This window comes from Canis lupus, chromosome 4 (genome assembly GCF_003254725.2).
Source record: "Canis lupus dingo isolate Sandy chromosome 4, ASM325472v2, whole genome shotgun sequence".
Taxonomy (NCBI): domain Eukaryota; kingdom Metazoa; phylum Chordata; class Mammalia; order Carnivora; family Canidae; genus Canis; species Canis lupus.
Window position 1 is genome coordinate 31,744,359 of NC_064246.1, and position 16,414 is coordinate 31,760,772.

General features: G+C 38.4%; 1 protein-coding gene and 2 long non-coding RNA genes across 14 annotated transcripts in view; 2 read left to right on the forward strand and 1 right to left on the reverse strand.

The window, feature by feature from the left end:
- The window catches only part of LOC112651757 (uncharacterized), a 67,688-nt gene extending 64,908 nt beyond the window's left edge, over nt 1-2,780 (reverse strand). For all 4 annotated transcript variants that reach the window (XR_007410181.1, XR_003131007.3, XR_003131008.3 and 1 more), the window contains exon 1: nt 2,637-2,780. This is a non-coding gene — a long non-coding RNA (uncharacterized LOC112651757). The remainder of the gene's footprint in view (nt 1-2,636) is intronic.
- Nucleotides 1-16,414, forward strand: part of NRG3 (neuregulin 3) — a 1,039,823-nt gene that overhangs the window by 851,284 nt on the left and 172,125 nt on the right. The gene's annotated exons all lie outside the window — the stretch shown is intronic.
- Nucleotides 2,752-16,414, forward strand: part of LOC112651759 (uncharacterized) — a 47,507-nt gene continuing 33,844 nt past the window's right edge. The window contains exon 1 of one of the 3 annotated variants that reach the window (XR_003131010.3): nt 2,752-3,004. This is a non-coding gene — a long non-coding RNA (uncharacterized LOC112651759). The remainder of the gene's footprint in view (nt 3,005-16,414) is intronic. The other 2 variants (XR_003131011.3, XR_003131012.3) reach the window with 2 other exon arrangements.

A 16,414-nucleotide genomic window follows, 5' to 3' on the forward strand; every position in this document is an offset into this window, starting at 1 on the left:
TCCTTCCTCTTTTTCTTTGAAAGTTATGAGAGAAGTAAGAATCTCTGATGCCCTTTGACAAGATTGTAGATAAAGAAAGGATGGCCTTTGAAGTTACTTTGGTGTTGATGAAAGAGTATGGACTTGGTTCAATCATATTTATTAGTGCTGTGACCTTGAGCAAATCACTTAAACCATCTACTCTTCCATTTCCTTAACTATAAAATAGAGGCAATAATATATTGCCCCAGAGTTGTGGTGAGAATTAAATGAGATAAATGGTACAAAAGAATTTACCCCAGGGGTGCCTCGGTGGCTTGGTCAGTTGAAAGACCATCTCTTGATTTTGGATCAGGTCATGATCTCAGGGTCATGACATTGACTCCTGCATAGGGCTCCTTGCTCAGTGGGGAGTCTACTTGAGATTATCTCTCTCCCTCTCCCTTTGCCCCTCCTCCCACGTGATCTCTCTCTCTCTCTCTCTCTCTCTCTCTCTAATAAGTAAATAAATCTTGAAAAAAATAAAAACATTTACTCCAATATTTTGAACACTGTAGGTGCACAGTGAATACTAGTGACACAATTATAACTATTATTGCTGTAATCACATCTGGGAAAATCATTTCTTCTCTCCAAGCCTCAGATTCCTCTCTTTTAAAGTGAGGCTTAAATGAGAAAACACATGTGAAATTTTGCCACACCCCACAGCCCTGATAAATGTGAATAACTTTCTCAATCCTCTTTTACCCAGACACCCTTTTATTACCAAGTAACTGCCCTTTGCTGGGTTTGGGACTATGGACAGTCAATACTGACCGTGTTTCCAAGAGCCCCGGTGCCTAAGTATGGTCTGTCAGTTTTTTTGGGGGAAGACATACATCATCTAGTTTACCTTGCCTGATCAAAATAAATTGTCACATGTGGGATATTAGGCATCAGTTGGCTTCCTGCTTTAGGAAACATGCTGCCTTACTTATCAGGGTTAGAGCACCCAGGTATATTGAAGTCAGTCATACAACTTTTCATCAGCTCGTCTGAGAACTCATTGTTTTGATCTAGTCAGTGCTCTTCCAGATGTAATGTGCACACAAATCCCCTGATGATCTTCTGAAAATGAAGCTTCCGTTCCAGGAGGTCTGGGTCAAGGCCAGAGGTTCTGAATTTCGCAGGTCCCCGGTGGTGACAGTGCCACATAATCACTTGTTGAGCAGACAGTCTCGGAGTCCTTACACGTGTTTGGTGGGTAGTTAATGAGCTCACACCCTATTTAGATGATTGCTTTGACTGGCAGAAATTAGCAGACATTCCATTCACGTCATGTATTCTCCACGCTAAGCTCTGCGTTCCTTTTGCAACACCTCTTCCTTGTAGGTGAAGACAAAGGAATATTACTTCTGTGCCACATTCTCTGTGAACGTTCCCTGGCTCACCTCCCTTCCAAAACAGCACATCCTTTCATTCAGTGCACTCCTAGGTGCGGGGCATGTACCTAAGTTTAATGATTATCCTTTTCTTTTGTATTTTTTTCCTCTATTTTACATTCTTGATGATAATAGAGCATCATGAGGGAACTCTATATTCAGTTCCCAGCACCTCGTGCCGTCTTGGCAGATGCTAGATGCTCAAAAAGCTCAGGAGGCCAAGAGTATACAGTAAAACAAGCAGCATCAGTTGGATGCAGACCAACTTGAGTTTGAATTCTTGCTCCCCTGCAATCAATCGAGAGTTAAACAAGTAGCTTAGCTTTTCTTCACCTATAAAAATTAAGATGTTTCACCTGACTCTATAAAGCTGCTGTGAGGATTATACAATAATATCTGTGTGGCATGTTGCTCCAGCCCCTGAGGGAGTAGCCAGGAAACGTTAATATTGTGGTTTATTATTATTACTAACATTACTGGATTTTTTTGAGAATTACCTCAAATAATATAAAATATTAGAATGCAGTTCTTTCCCTTCTATTTTAGAGTGGATGAATTCATGGTATATTGATTTTCCTGTAGTCTTATAGCATTCAGTTTTGTTATTGGGACTCTCAAATGTTCATAGAATAAGGTCTATCTAAATAAATGTAAAACAAAATGTACAATATAGCCTATTATCATTCATTTCACATGTTAGGCCCTTGAAAGATGCTTTTGAACTAGGTCATGAGAAAACTTCCTTCAAGCAATACTTCTTACGTTTAAACAACTTCGTGACCAAGAGGGTTTGGAGTTCCCAAGGTCAATCATTTGCTAACATACTTACTTAATTTGCAAACTGGGATACATCGTTTGCTGTGGCTCTCGTGTTCCTTTTCACTGCTGTTTTTATACCCCAATCCCCTCTGATCCATCTGGCCAAGAACTTGCCTGAGATGTTCTCTCCCTCCTGGTGCCTCACTCTTTACAGCAGAGATAAATGGATTAAGAACATGAAATAATTGAAGCACATCAAGTGGAGAAGACAATCACTTTCCATAGAGCTGCCTGCATTGATTGCAATTTGAATGCATGATGACTTCTTTCCCGGGAGTGTGAAGAAGAAATCGTTCATAAAACACCCAGGAAGTCTCTCAAGGAAACTAATTAATGGCATTATTATCTTAAGCACAGCAAAGATTATTGAAAAGTTTCCTGTGACTCAAAATACTTTAGAAAACAAATTATGATTACCTTGGATACTGCGCCTTAATGAATCTTCTACTGATTTCCTGTATGTTTACAGAGAGGTTTCGGGCTTTATTTTCAACTATTTACACAGCATTTGGAGAAGAGGGCTTCGTAGGCACTGGAAAGAGAAAGTCATTTTCTGCAATTGCGTGTCATAAAGAACCAAGAACTTGGAACGCAGGGGAAAAAAATAGAGTCCCATTTCCATGTCCTGCCGTACTTGTAGCATTTCCCTAGAATATATAAACTAGAAGTTAGTGAGCTGAATGGAAGGGTGATGAGCATATCCAGGTGTGCTAGGCTACGCCACAGTTTTTATGACAGCGGTTACACCAATCGACATTTCACTTGCTTTGTGTCCTTAACAACAGGTTGGTATTTTGTACTTTTCAATTTTGCCACCTTTACATAGACGCATGTATCTTTTCTTGGACATAATTTAAAATTCCTTCACCATATTTTTTTATGTGTTATGACCATTTGGACCCCCACCCCACCCCTCTATCAGTGCTTCTCAAACCTTGTGCCCAACTTCCTCTTTGGTTGCCAGCCTTTTCCACATTGATCAAGAATACTTCTTTATATTTTCAGAATACTTGCTCTGTGTGTATGTGGAGTGTGTGTGTGTTGGGAACATCTTCCCCCTCTACAATTTGTACTTTCACTTGGTTTATGATGCTTTTTGATGAATCAATATTAATTCTGGATTTTAGTGTAAATTTTACCTATGTTTAGTTTCTTTAATTTATTTGTGTGTGTGTGTCTCATCTAAGAAATGAATCTCTACCATGAATTTCTTTTTTTTTAACATTTTTTTTATTTATTTATGATAGTCATACAGAGAGAGAGAGAGAGAGGCAGAGACACAACAGGCAGAGGGAGAAGCAGGCTCCATGCACCGGGAGCCTGATGTGGGATTCGATCCCGGGTCTCCAGGATCGCGCCCTGGGCCAAAGGCAGGCGCCAAACCGCTGCGCCACCCAGGGATCCCCTGAATTTCTTAAAATATACTCCTATATGACTTCCAAAAATTGTATGTCTTTGTTTTTCACATTTAGATCTTTCATCTATCGTGAATTGAATTTTGTTTTACTGGTGTATCAAGCAGATTCAGCTAGGAGACAGACCTCACCAGTTTTGTTTTGTTTTGTTTTTTTGAGTAATTTAATATAAAGAACGGTTAGCAGATGTAAACTATATAGTGTATGTAATTATGTAACTAGAAAGACAACACACACACACACACACACACACACACACACAAAGCGCCTTGAATTCTTACAGAGGTAGCCACTGCAGGGAGCAGCTATCATAGGTACATTTGGCTGTGTGATTGGGGAAACAGGGAGAGTGACATTAGTGACACATATTAGCACACAGGAGGGGACTCATGTGTTGAAACTCAGGCATCTAAGGAGGGGGTGCATCTCTGTTGGTTCTGAGGTCTCTGAGCTCAGACGAGGGGCACTGGCCAGCTGGAACCATGTTTCTGAGAGTGTGGTGAAGTCTTGCAAGTACGGAAAAACTAGGGACTGTATTTAACTGCTGCTATGGGCAGGCGCTGCCTCTGCCTGTTGACACTCACAGGACCAGAAAGCCAACCAGAAGCCAACAAGAAGCCATAATTTGGAGGAGCTGCTACAAAGCCTCCCAAACTTCTCTCTCCATTTCCCCCAGTTTAGTGAGACCATCACACTTGGCTTGGGAGCCACTGTGGTCAGGAACCCATTTCCAGAGCAAAAGCCGGAGGAGTCAAAGGGCTCCCTCACCTCCTTTGATTCCCACTCACTTTTACAGCTGTCTGTGATCACAGTTCCACACTGCTGGGTTCCCAGCATCTGCAGACTTATTGCTAGTTGTATACAGTTCCCAGCATCTGCAAAGAGTTATTGCTAGTTGTATACAACAAGGAGGGTGGGTCAGTCCATTAGTCTAACACTCTGAAAGCCAAGGGGCTTACATCTTTGTTTCTCTTCAGTTTTCATTCCTCTGATAATAAAAATCATTTATAAATCATTGTTGTATTTATTTAGGGGGTGCAATTTCTTGACATATTTTTGTTCTATATTTAAATTTTTACCTTAAAGTGAAATGGCGTGTTTATAGTTTGCTAGCAAGGTTTTGCTGGGGACAAACTTGCTTGTCTAGATGTGTCTCTATTTGCCTCATTCTTAAAAGATCATTTTACTGGATATAAGATTCTAGCCAGGCATCTCCTTTCGTTAGTAAAGATACCCTGATTTCTTCTGACACTGTTATTAGTCTGTTATTTCTTTGTAGGTAAACAGCCTTTTAAACTGATTTTAATATTTTTGTTTCCATTTTTGAAATTCTGGAGTTTCACTGTAATTAATCTTACACACATTTCTTTATTCTCTGCTTGGAATTCTCTGACATCTCAAATCTGTGTTTACTTCATCCTTTCTGGAATTCTCATCCATTATGTCTTCAAATGTTGCACTATTCCATTCCTTTTCTTTTCTCTTTTGGAAACTTTAAATGTGTATCAGATCCTCTTGGTCTTCTGTGTCTCTTAATTATTTTATTTTTTCACTTTTCTCCTGTTATTTGATCTCTGCTGCCTTCTGGAGAGATTATTTATTATTAGTTCAAGTTTACTTTATATCTCTCTAGTTATTTCTAATTGGGTATTTCTACTCAATTTTTATCTTAATGTTTTTTTAAATTGAAGCTATTATCTTTTTTTCTGAATCTAGTAGGTTGTATTTTACCATGCCATATGACAGATAGGTACTTTCTAGCTTGACATTTTTCTTTTTCTTAAAACATAGTAAGCTGCATTGAAAACCATATCTGATATAGGGAGAATTTTGGTTTTCACTGTCATTCTTGTTCTTGGAGACTTATTTTCTTAGGTACCTCATTGTTTGATATTTTGTGCTGGTGATTTTCCTTGAAAATTAATGGTATGTATCTTTTTGAGGCCTTGGAAAAAAATACTTTTCTTCTTCATTTGCCTATCTTAATGCCTGGGAGTATTAAGTGCCTGGAAATTCATAAATACATGTCCTAAGAATCCTTCGGCCACTCAGGTGAATTTGAACTATATGATCTACAAGAAAAGGATTTGAGATTATGACTTTCCTAGGACTTTTATTTTCTCCTTTGCTAATCAGCACCACTGTTTAGAAAAACTTAAGAACTTTTTCTTGTTATTTCCTGACAGTGGGAATGATATTTTTCTTGTTTTGTTTTTTACCTTTTTCTCAAATTCGTAGCAACTTAGATCTAACTTTCTTACGTGGAGACAGCACTTAAGAGTCCTAATCTTGGGTGGGTCTTGGCTATCCAGGCCAAAGTTCAATTTTGCTGTGATTGGTCAAATTCATTATGGCAGAAGTCGCTTTGGTCTTCTGTTTATCATTTTATATAATCTCCTTTATTAGATACTGGCCTGATAACTTCCTGTTATCATTTCCATTCTTCAGTGCTTCTAAAAAAGGATTTTAAAAAATATATCTCAATTTAATACAAATACTTTACTCTAATATTATCAATGAGAGAGTTGGTCCAAATTGTATAGCTCACAATAACCCCCGAAAGAGAGGTTCCCTAGATAAATTTTCATGTGATAAGGCATCTCCTTTAAGAGCTATACCTTTGTACTTTTGACAAATAAATTATTTTTAGTTGGCATCTCTTGCTATAGATAGCTTTCAACACATTGCTATTTTAATGACTGTGGGTAAATAATTTTGTTAAAATTTCCTTTGAAGCTTTCTATTTCTCAGGATGCTTGTATCAACATCTTAGTATGCAAATAGATTTCTTTCCAAACAGATAATAAATATTGTTTTCTTTTCCTCCTTAAACTTTGGCTTTAGGAGATGGCTCCTGTGTTATGTGAAAACTCAAATTGGTGTTTAAATTAACTCTGTAAAGCAGATGAACATGGAAGCACAAGTAATAAGAGTATGATAATAAACTTAGATCATTTAGATCTGTTTTCCTACAGGAGAAGGCCCAGGCCTCATCTATTCTTGAAAGGTTAGCCATTCAGTGTCAGGCATGAGGTTAATGGCAATTTTCAGTTTATATGAGAACCTGCATTCCCCAAGATATTCTAAAGTCAATGTACTTATAGAAATGGTTAGAGTTATTGAAGAGGGTCAGAGTTTTAGCCTCTAAGCCCACTATTATAGCCTGTAGTCATCAACAGCATCCTGTTTAATTTTGTCTTCTTCCATAGGTTGAGAGAGATGATGATATTAGAGATGATGTCAAGGGTGAATTTAACAGCACTTAAATAAGCCCAGACAATGGAGTACCTACCTATAGGGTTTTATGAGGAGGGGTTAGTGTAAACTACCTGCTGCTATCTAAGCTAAACTCCGACTGGTGAGTCCTCGAAAAACAAAAAATACTGAATCTTTGCCTTCATGGTTTTACTTTCATTCTACTGGGGAAAGGCAATAAACTAATAGGTAATATATAAAATATAACTAGATTCATGAGCACTATGGATAAAATAACAAGAAACTGCAAGAGGATAACAAACAGGGGTTCCAGCGAAGACTCACATATGTGATGAAATATAGGCCAAGATGCAAGCATGAGACAGAGCAGCAACATGGAGAACCTGGGAAGCTGATGTGAAAAAGAGATGAGCCTGTCCTAGGAATGGCCTGAAGGGAAATGTAGTTGGAGGATGATGAGGGAGAAGCAAATTGGCTTGAAGGAGAGATTTTTCCATTGCTAGGTCCCATAGATCCTTTCAGATCCTGGTATGAAATCTGTTGGAAGGTGCACAGGTATCTGGAGAACAGAAGCAAAAACATCGATAAAAACCTAATAGAGTATGAAAAACAGGGCTGGTCTCCATGGAGATGCATCTGGTGAGCTTATGACTTGAGTGCATTGCTCAAGCTCCTTGGGCCTCATGACCTTCCTCTAAAATTACAGACATTGCTCTGTAATCTCTAAATAAACTTTTAGACTGAAGACTCTGAATTCAGTGAACTGTATGCCAGTGTGCACAGGCCTGTCCCAGTGACTTCTGAGATTGGGTCAAATGTTTTAATATGTTGCTGCTATTGCTAAAGACTTTTATTCTCCAATATGTCATGGATTATCCATCCAGTCAGAAGAAGGAGAAAAGCTGGATCCTGGGGAAATTTTTTCATAATCTAATTATTAATAACTTCTTCGGTGATTCTTAAAAACATTTAAAAAATCAAACTTTTGTCATTTGTTTGTTTGCTAGAGAACTATTTATTTTATTTTACAGAAAGACTGGTTGGGTGGGTCTTGTTATGTCCTTCAAAAGGCTGGTAGCATCACAGGAAAATATCATATGGGCCCTTCAAGTTGTCATGAGAACCAAGAAGTTTGAGACCTTTTCACAAAGGCTCATTGCCATTTCCTTTTATAAACATGATTTATAAGCATTTCTAATGATGACAGTCAAGGCCTGGAATTCTGCCAGGTTGTCTGAATATTTGAACAAAACACCATTATTTTTTATTTATATAACTTGTATTGGGTTATATAATTGAATCTTTGTTTAGTTTTTTTTCTATTTTTATAAAAAAATTTGTACTGGAGACCAAAAAAAAAAAAAAAAATCCTGAGCTTATTCCCACATTACACTTTAGCAAAGGATGGATGATGTCGTGGACAATAGATAGCCTTCTCCTGAGGGACCTAAAATTACTAATAAAAGAATTGCAGCTAAAAGAGGCCCCACTTACATTCAAATCTGATAATTAAGACTCTTCAAAACACTTCTTCCTAGAGAAGGCATTAATTTCAGGCTGTTGTTGCTTCACATTTTGGGGATGGACGGTTTTTGGGGTGGTTGTGTGCCACTGATACTTAAATCCAGAGCCGCTAAAGAGGAGGAAAAAGGAGAATAATTAAGAAATGGCAACTGGAAATCTAGATACAAATGATTAACTGGTAGTCTGATCGGGGTGCTGGAACCAGAGCACAAAACTGGACAAGTTTCATGTTCTTCCCTAGTTGATCGTAAGGGTTTCTGATACAGTCTGTGGTAGAAAGCTTTAATGCATCAGGTCAAGAACCTCTAAGGCACTATTTGCTTCTAACCTAGTCGGTTCCTACTTGGCATACATTCTAATCATTTCATTTATGAAACATTTCTACTCATTTTCTACATACACTTGAAAGACTCAGACTTCCACTTTACTTCATCCCTTCCCCGCTTTAATTTGATGGAATTTTAGCTCTCCAGAACATTGTTTGCTACCAAGGCCCTAATTGGTTGTTGGACAAAAATGTCAACAGGAGGAAGTCACCATCTCAAAATGAGCTTTAGCCTCTTGTTTTCAAATGTTTGTGATACCTTACAAACCACTTGTAAAGCACATAAAAAGAGAAATGTTACAAAGACAAAACAATGTCTATATATATATTTTTTTTACTTCTTTAGGGTAACATCTTGGCCTATTTATTTTCATTACACTTGATATATAATTACATTTTCAATAACATCAATTTGAACAAATAAAGTTTCAAGCCTCAGTAATGGGAGCTGACAGTTAATTGTGCCTGGAGATTTACTAACATCATCTTAAAACCTTAAACAGGATGAGCAGTGTCTACATAACTAATGCTCAGAGGTTGCCACCCATTCAAGTGACATAATTGAGGATTTGAACACAAATCTGTGCGACTACACTGTAGTTTTCTCTACCTTTGGAACTTGAAGTGTAGTTTAAGGCTAGCAACATCAGTGTTTAATAGAGATGCAGAATCTCGAGGACCACGCCACTCAAACTACATCAGAATCCTTATTTTAACAAGATCCCTGATGAATCCTACACATATTAAAGACTGAGAAGTACTGATTTATATATCAAAATATGCCTCCAAAACGAGGTGGGCTTCTTTTCTTATTTCCTATTTCTTTTCTTTTACGATCGCAAAGACAATCATGTGGCGTACTTTAAACAAATCATCTTTATTTCACAAATTTGTTTTAATTTCTACACAAAAGACATCTAATTTTTTATAGGAATAGTCTGGGATCTCATAGCACTTTTCAGATTCTTTTTCTTTCTTTACTGAAATAATCTCCTCTCTCAGACCATCCTTTTCTTCTTCATGTCCTAACATCCATTACAAGTTTCTTCCAGCAAATGGACTCCGTTTATTATAAGGTGACAATGCAACTGGTGTCTTCCTGTTTGTATTAGTGATGGAAGAACATTCATGGGCTACTTTAGAGATCCTGCACATACCTTCAATCCATCATTCGCGTACCTTGAGTAATTGCTTTTATACCTACCCTTTGAGCATGATTATATGTGCATGTGTAGTGGGGATAAAAGCACGGTATCAACTGGTTATTTTGAATAAATATATTAGAGTTTCTCTTCATTTTGGTGGTTTCTAATTTGTAAAATACACTTTCTATTTATACCACTTACACTGTATCACAAAGTTAGCTCTGAGTGCTACAAGACCACTTTGGGAGTATTTTACTGAATATCCCAGGAAACAAATATCTGTATTTACTTAAATCCAGTAAAGAAACTGACTCGTTCCACTTTGCCATTATGAATTATTTATTTGGTGGCCCACATGGCACTATATAATTAAATATATGTGTGTATGTGTGTGCGTATATATATATTTCTGTTTCAATTTATGATGTTGTTAGGACAATTTAGATGTGTCTTCTTTCACAAATGACTATATATGTGGTTTTATTTTTTAAGATAATATTTTTTAAGAAAAAATATTTAAATTAATATTTTTAAGAAAATGTTAAAAATTGAACTACTTTCCTTTTCTCAAAAATGCTTTATTAGCTTTTCTGCAGCAAAACCTTCACTTACCTGTGATTAATAAATTACATATGCTTTCATTTAAAAGACTTAAGCCAGAATTTAGAGAACTAAGGTTATCTCAAAATTATCACTTCATCCATTCAATAGATATTTGTTGATTGTTTCAATTTTTTTTAATGTCTGGTCTTGTGATACAATGATAAAAAAATATGGTTCCTGCCCCCATGTCATTGACCAGACTATAGTGAGACAGACATATAAACACTACATTATGACATGGGGAGTAAGTGCTACAGTGATTTCTGCTTCACAGTATAGATATGATTTGGCTTGAGATCTGAGGGATAATGGCAGATAAGTGGGCTTGGTTGTGAAGGCAAGTAGATGAGGAATGATGGTTTATGACTGGAGCAGTAATGAGAAGAAGCAATGGTAGGATGAACAGCAGGACCAGCTGGTTGAGGTCAGTTCAAGATAATATACACCATGCAAAGAAGGAACAAGCCATGGTAAGACATCAAAGAACCTCCGTCCTTAATATTCAGTATTTTTCAGTACTCACCATGTGATGAGCATTGTACTAATGATTGTATATATAGTCTGTAACTTTATTTTTCAATTTTATATGTGAGGGAGGATAATGGTGAATCTCACAGTGCATTACACAAAATATAATATTTGAGATGTGATCCCAAGATTTGCTATTCCTGATACTTCTTCCTTTTTTTTTTTTTTAAAGATTTTTCATCTATTTATTTGAGATAGAGTACATAAGCAGGGGGAGGAGTAGAAGGAGAGGGACAAGCAGACTTCCCACTGAACAGGGACCCCAATGACACAGGGCTCAATCCCAGGGTCTGGGCATCATGACCTGAGCTGAAGGCAGACACCCAACTGACTGAGCCACCCAGGTGTCCCCCCTTCTTTTTAAATATGCAATATATCATTTGTTCAAAGGATACAAATTATAAATATGGAAAATATGACAAAAAAAGCAATAGCTTGTTCTCACCTCCTCAGTATAACAAATTAGGACATTAGTAACACTATGGAGGTCACCTTTGTGCCCCCCTGAACACTAAATGCTCTCCAGGAGTAAGTAATATTCTTAAATCTGTGCCTGTCTCCACAGTATGTCTTTATTTATTTCATTTCATTTCATTTTATTGAACTAAGAACACTTAACATGAGATTTACCCTCAACAAATTTTTAAGTGCATAGTCAGTAGTGTGGATCATAGGTACTATATTGCACAGTCTAGATTTCTAGAATTTACTCATCTTGCATAATGGAACTTTATGCCTGTTGACTAGCACCTCTCCATTTCAGAAACTTACTTAAATAGTATAATACTGAACATGTATTTTGGTGACTTTTAAAAATTCAATCCTGGGATCCCTGGGTGGCGCAGCGGTTTGGCGCCTGACTTTGGCCCAGGGCGCGATCCTGGAGACCCGGGATCAAATCCCACGTCGGGCTCCCGGTGCATAGAGCCTGCTTCTCCCTCTGCCTATGTCTCTGCCTCTCTCTCTCTCTCTCTGTGTGACTATCATAAATAAATAAAAATAAAAAAAAATAAAAAAACAATAAAACTTCAATCCTATATTAATGAGACTTTTCTCTGTTGATGAATGTAGCTGGAGAGAATTTGCTTTCCCAGTCCATATATGTTTTAACCTTATAATGGCTTTTGGGTGTTTCTAAATTATTATTTTTACTGTCAGTGCTATGATAAAATTTTTATCTATGTCTCCACATGCACTTGTGTAAAATATTGACTACATCTAGGATGTTATTTCTGGGTTGTGGGAAATGTTCGTATTTAATTTTAAAAGATAATACTAAATACTTTTTCAAATTGGTTTCACTGATTTACACTCCCACCCCTACCATCTGCTTTCCATGACCTTGTCAATAAGTACTTCTTTAAAAAAATTTGGGCTAATCTCATGGGTTGTAAATGGCATTTCAAAAATCCAATTACTAGGCAGTTGTTTTTTTTTTTCTTATAACATATTGACTTTTATATTTTCTCTGTGAAAGGCCCAGTTGAGCTTTTACAAGTTTTTCTTATTGATTTATAGGTGGTCTTTTCATATTCTGGATGCTAATTCTTTTGTCAATTGTGTGTATCGCAAATTATCTTCCCAGTTTACGGCTTATTTTATTGATTGTTTTTGATAAACAGAAGTTTGTAATTGTACTGTGGTTAGAGTTATTGGGCTCTGTCTCTATTCGATGTGTATTTTGTGTCTTGTTTACGGAAAGTAACCTCAGCTTGAGTTAATGGATATGTTCTGCTCTATTTTCTTTGCAAAGTCTTAAGGATCTGCTTTTTAGATTTAAGTATCAAATCCATTTGGAATTGACTTTCGTGAATGAGTGTGTATTGGAATTCCAACAATGTTTTTCTCTGTGTGGTTATTTTGGAAAAACTTTAGGCATATATATTACATGAGTCCATTTTTGCCTGAGGATGGACTTTCTTAATATTTGATTAAAGACAGATCAGTATGATTCCAGTGAAAGATATTGAGGACTTGAATTAGGAGAGTGGACAGGGAGATATAAAGATATTTTGGAGCCTGGGCACCTCGGTGGTTCTTTTATTTATTATTTATTTATTTATTTATTTATTTATTTATGATAGTCGGAGATCGAGAGAGAGAGGCAGAGACACAGGCAGAGGGAGAAGCAGGCTCCATGCACCGGGAGCCGACGTGGGATTTGATCCCGGGTCTCCAGGATCACGCCCTGGGCCAAAGGCAGGCGCCAAACCGCTGCGCCACCCAGGGATCCCCACCTCGGTGGTTCTATTGATTAAGCATCCAACTCTTGATCTCAGCCCAGGTCTTAATCTCAGAGTAGTGAGTTCAAGCATGGCAAGGAAAGAAAAGAAAGAAAGAAAGAAAGAAAGAAAGAAAGAAAGAAGAAAGAAAGAAAGAAAGAAAGAAAGAAAGAAGAAAGAAAGAGAAAGAAAGAAAAAAGAAAGAAAGAAAGAAGGAAAGGAAAGAAGGAAGAAAGAAGAAAGAAAGAAGGAAGAAGGAAGGAAAGGAGAAAGGAAAGGAAGGAAAAGGAAGGAAGGAAGGAAAGGAAGGAAGGAAGGAAGAAAGAAAGAAAAAAAAAGACAAAAGAAGAAAGAAAGAAAGAAAGAAAGAAGAAAAGAAAGAAGGGAGGAGAAAGAAAGGAAGGGAAAAGAAAGAAAGAGAGAAGGAGGAAAAGTAAGAAGAAGGAGGAGGAGAAGAAGGAAAGAGGAAATAAAGAGAGTAAAGAAACGCCCGAAAGAACAGACAGCCTGCCGGAGGAGGACGGAAGGAAGGAAGGAAGGAAGGAAGGAAGGGAGAAAAGAAAAAAGAAATACGTGGGGTGCCTGGGTGGCCCAGTCAGTTAAGCATCTGCCTTTGGCTCAGGTCATGATCCCAGCGTCCTGGAATCAAGCCCCAAGTTGGGCTCCCTGCTCAGTGGGGAGTCTGCTTCTTCCTCTGCCCCAACCCTACTCATGCTCTCTTTCTCTCTCTCTCTTTCTCTCAAATCAAAAAATAAAACCTTTTTAGAAAAAGATATTTTGGAGCCACAAACAACATGACTTGATATCTGATTTTATTATTGGGCATAAATAACATCTGGATCTTTAGGGGTTTTTAATGAGTTACTAAAATGAAATCCTCTATTGCCCTATCATGGGAGTAGTGTCCTTGAGCATCCTCTGCTTGTACTGCTCTTCCTTTAGACATTTTCACATCCTTCAAGTCTGCTGAAATTCATTTTTATAACTGTGTGCTCCTTCAAGTATCCTTTACAAAATAGCAGTATCATTCTCCTGAGCTTAGATGCGTACAATTACTTGGCAATCTCTAGTTCCTTGTGATTTATTACCCTCTTTGCATGACTATTTTTATAGTGTCTGTATATTTTCACTGGATTATAAGCTCTGTGAAGGAAGAAGTTTCATCTCTTTGTTTACTGCCGTTATCACCAGAAGCTATGCCAGTGTCTCTTAAGTAGTCATAGTCATTGAGTAAACAAATGGGCAGAGAGTAATTACAGTTGGCCCTTAAACAAAATTAGGGAGTTAGGGGTGCCGACACCCATGTAATTGAAAATCCACCTATAACTTTCTATTCCTCAAAAACTTAGTAACTAATTACCTGCTATTGATGGAAGACTTTTGGGTAACAGAAACAGTTGATTAACACATATTTTTTACGTCATATATATTATATACTGTATTCTTACAATAAAGTAAGCCAGAGGAAAGAACATGTCGTTAGAGAAATAGGAAGAGAAAATATACTTACTGTACCATACATATATTTACTGGAGAAAAAATCTGCTTGTAGACTGAATGGTGACTGGAACAGGTAGCAATGGTGGGGTTGGCCCTGGGATGGCCATATTCTCTAGCCTGCTGGCCCTGGCTCAGTAGCAGCAGCCTCTGGACAGGACTGGGGTGGCAACAGCAGCCCCCATCTGTCTGGAGACCCATCACCTCCCCTAGGCCAAGGGTAGCTGCATCCTCATGTGAGTGTGCAGGCATCGGGAGGGCATGGGGCCTGGGCCTGGCTGTGGGGAGCAGTCTGCCCCAGCCCAGGAGGAGCCCAAGGCTTTCAGCCATAAGGACAAACCTTGGAGCCTGATGGGGAGAATTTGGGGGGCTCCCTGTGCAGCACTGTCCCTACTGTCTGAGTGGGGACAGATTTGCTTCAAGTGAGCCTCCTTCCTGCCAGCCCTGGGAAAACACTTGGCCATTCTGTCGTCAAACAGGGCACCTGAAACCCCTGCCTGGCCCCAGCATCCCTGGGGGATGTTGAATGCCTTGGCAATCCTCCCAACGTGCTCAGAAGGCATGACCTCTGTGTCAGTAGCCTTTGGTTTGGTGTCACGCAGACTGGGGTGTTGTAAACAGATGCCTTGCGGATTTTGCTGTCAACTCTTAAAAAAAAATATCTGCACATAAGTGGACCTGGGCGTTTCAAACTCGTGTTGTTCAAGGATAAACTCTATATATGCCCATGAAATGTATTCCTCTTTTCAAAAAGAGAGGCTCGTGTGGACCTAATGTTTTTGGAATTTTAACAGGTGTCTGCTTCTCCCACAATGGTAGCATTCTGGTGTAGGTGCAGAGCAAACTGTTGGGCTCAGAGCCATCTTCCTATCATGTCAGTGTAATACTTATAAGACAATTTAAGGATGAAAATGGCAGGCAGAAGGAGCCATTGTGCTTCCCCCCATTTGGCCTGTACGTAGCTGAGTAAGCCTATCCATCATCTTTATTTCACACAGACTGTAAAAGCAATGACCTCTAAATTAACTGAACCTTTAGAGATAAAACAGAATAAAACCGTGAAAATGAATTGGCCTGCATATTGGCACCTGCATAGGTTGAGGCAAACCCTTCCTGTGTGGTCCTCCTTCCTGTACCACAGGGCTGTGTCAGCTGGCAGTCCTCCACCGGGCTGGCTTTGACATGTTCACGGTTAGATTGCCTTGCGTGTCTTCGTCCATGCTCTAGAAAAGGAAACCACGGTAGATGATTCAGGAAGCATGTAAAACAACTTGTGGGCTGGAGCTCGCGTGGTCTTTGGTCACATTAGAGTTTGACAAGCATGTTTCCTCCAATCCATACCTTAGAGACAGAAAAATTAAAAACTGGCTTAGGGGTTGGCATCTACTCTGATATCACAGCTGGCTTAGATGACCCCCAACAACCAAGTATATAGCCACTCTAGACCTGGTTTTTCTCAAATATCTTATGTGAATATGCTTTACCTAGTGATTTTGTAAATCCATTCTGTTTGGTAGCGCTGGGCGAGGGTCTAAGATTTTCCATTTCTCACAAGTTCCCAGTTGATGTTGATATACCTGGCACCTGTGCCACACTTTGGAAAGCAAAAAGCACATAGACTCCTGATCAAAATACTAAATATTATCAACCCGAATTTAAAGATGAAGGTTTTTTTTTTAAGACAAAGTATGAGAACAAACTAGATGTCAAAGATGCTAGA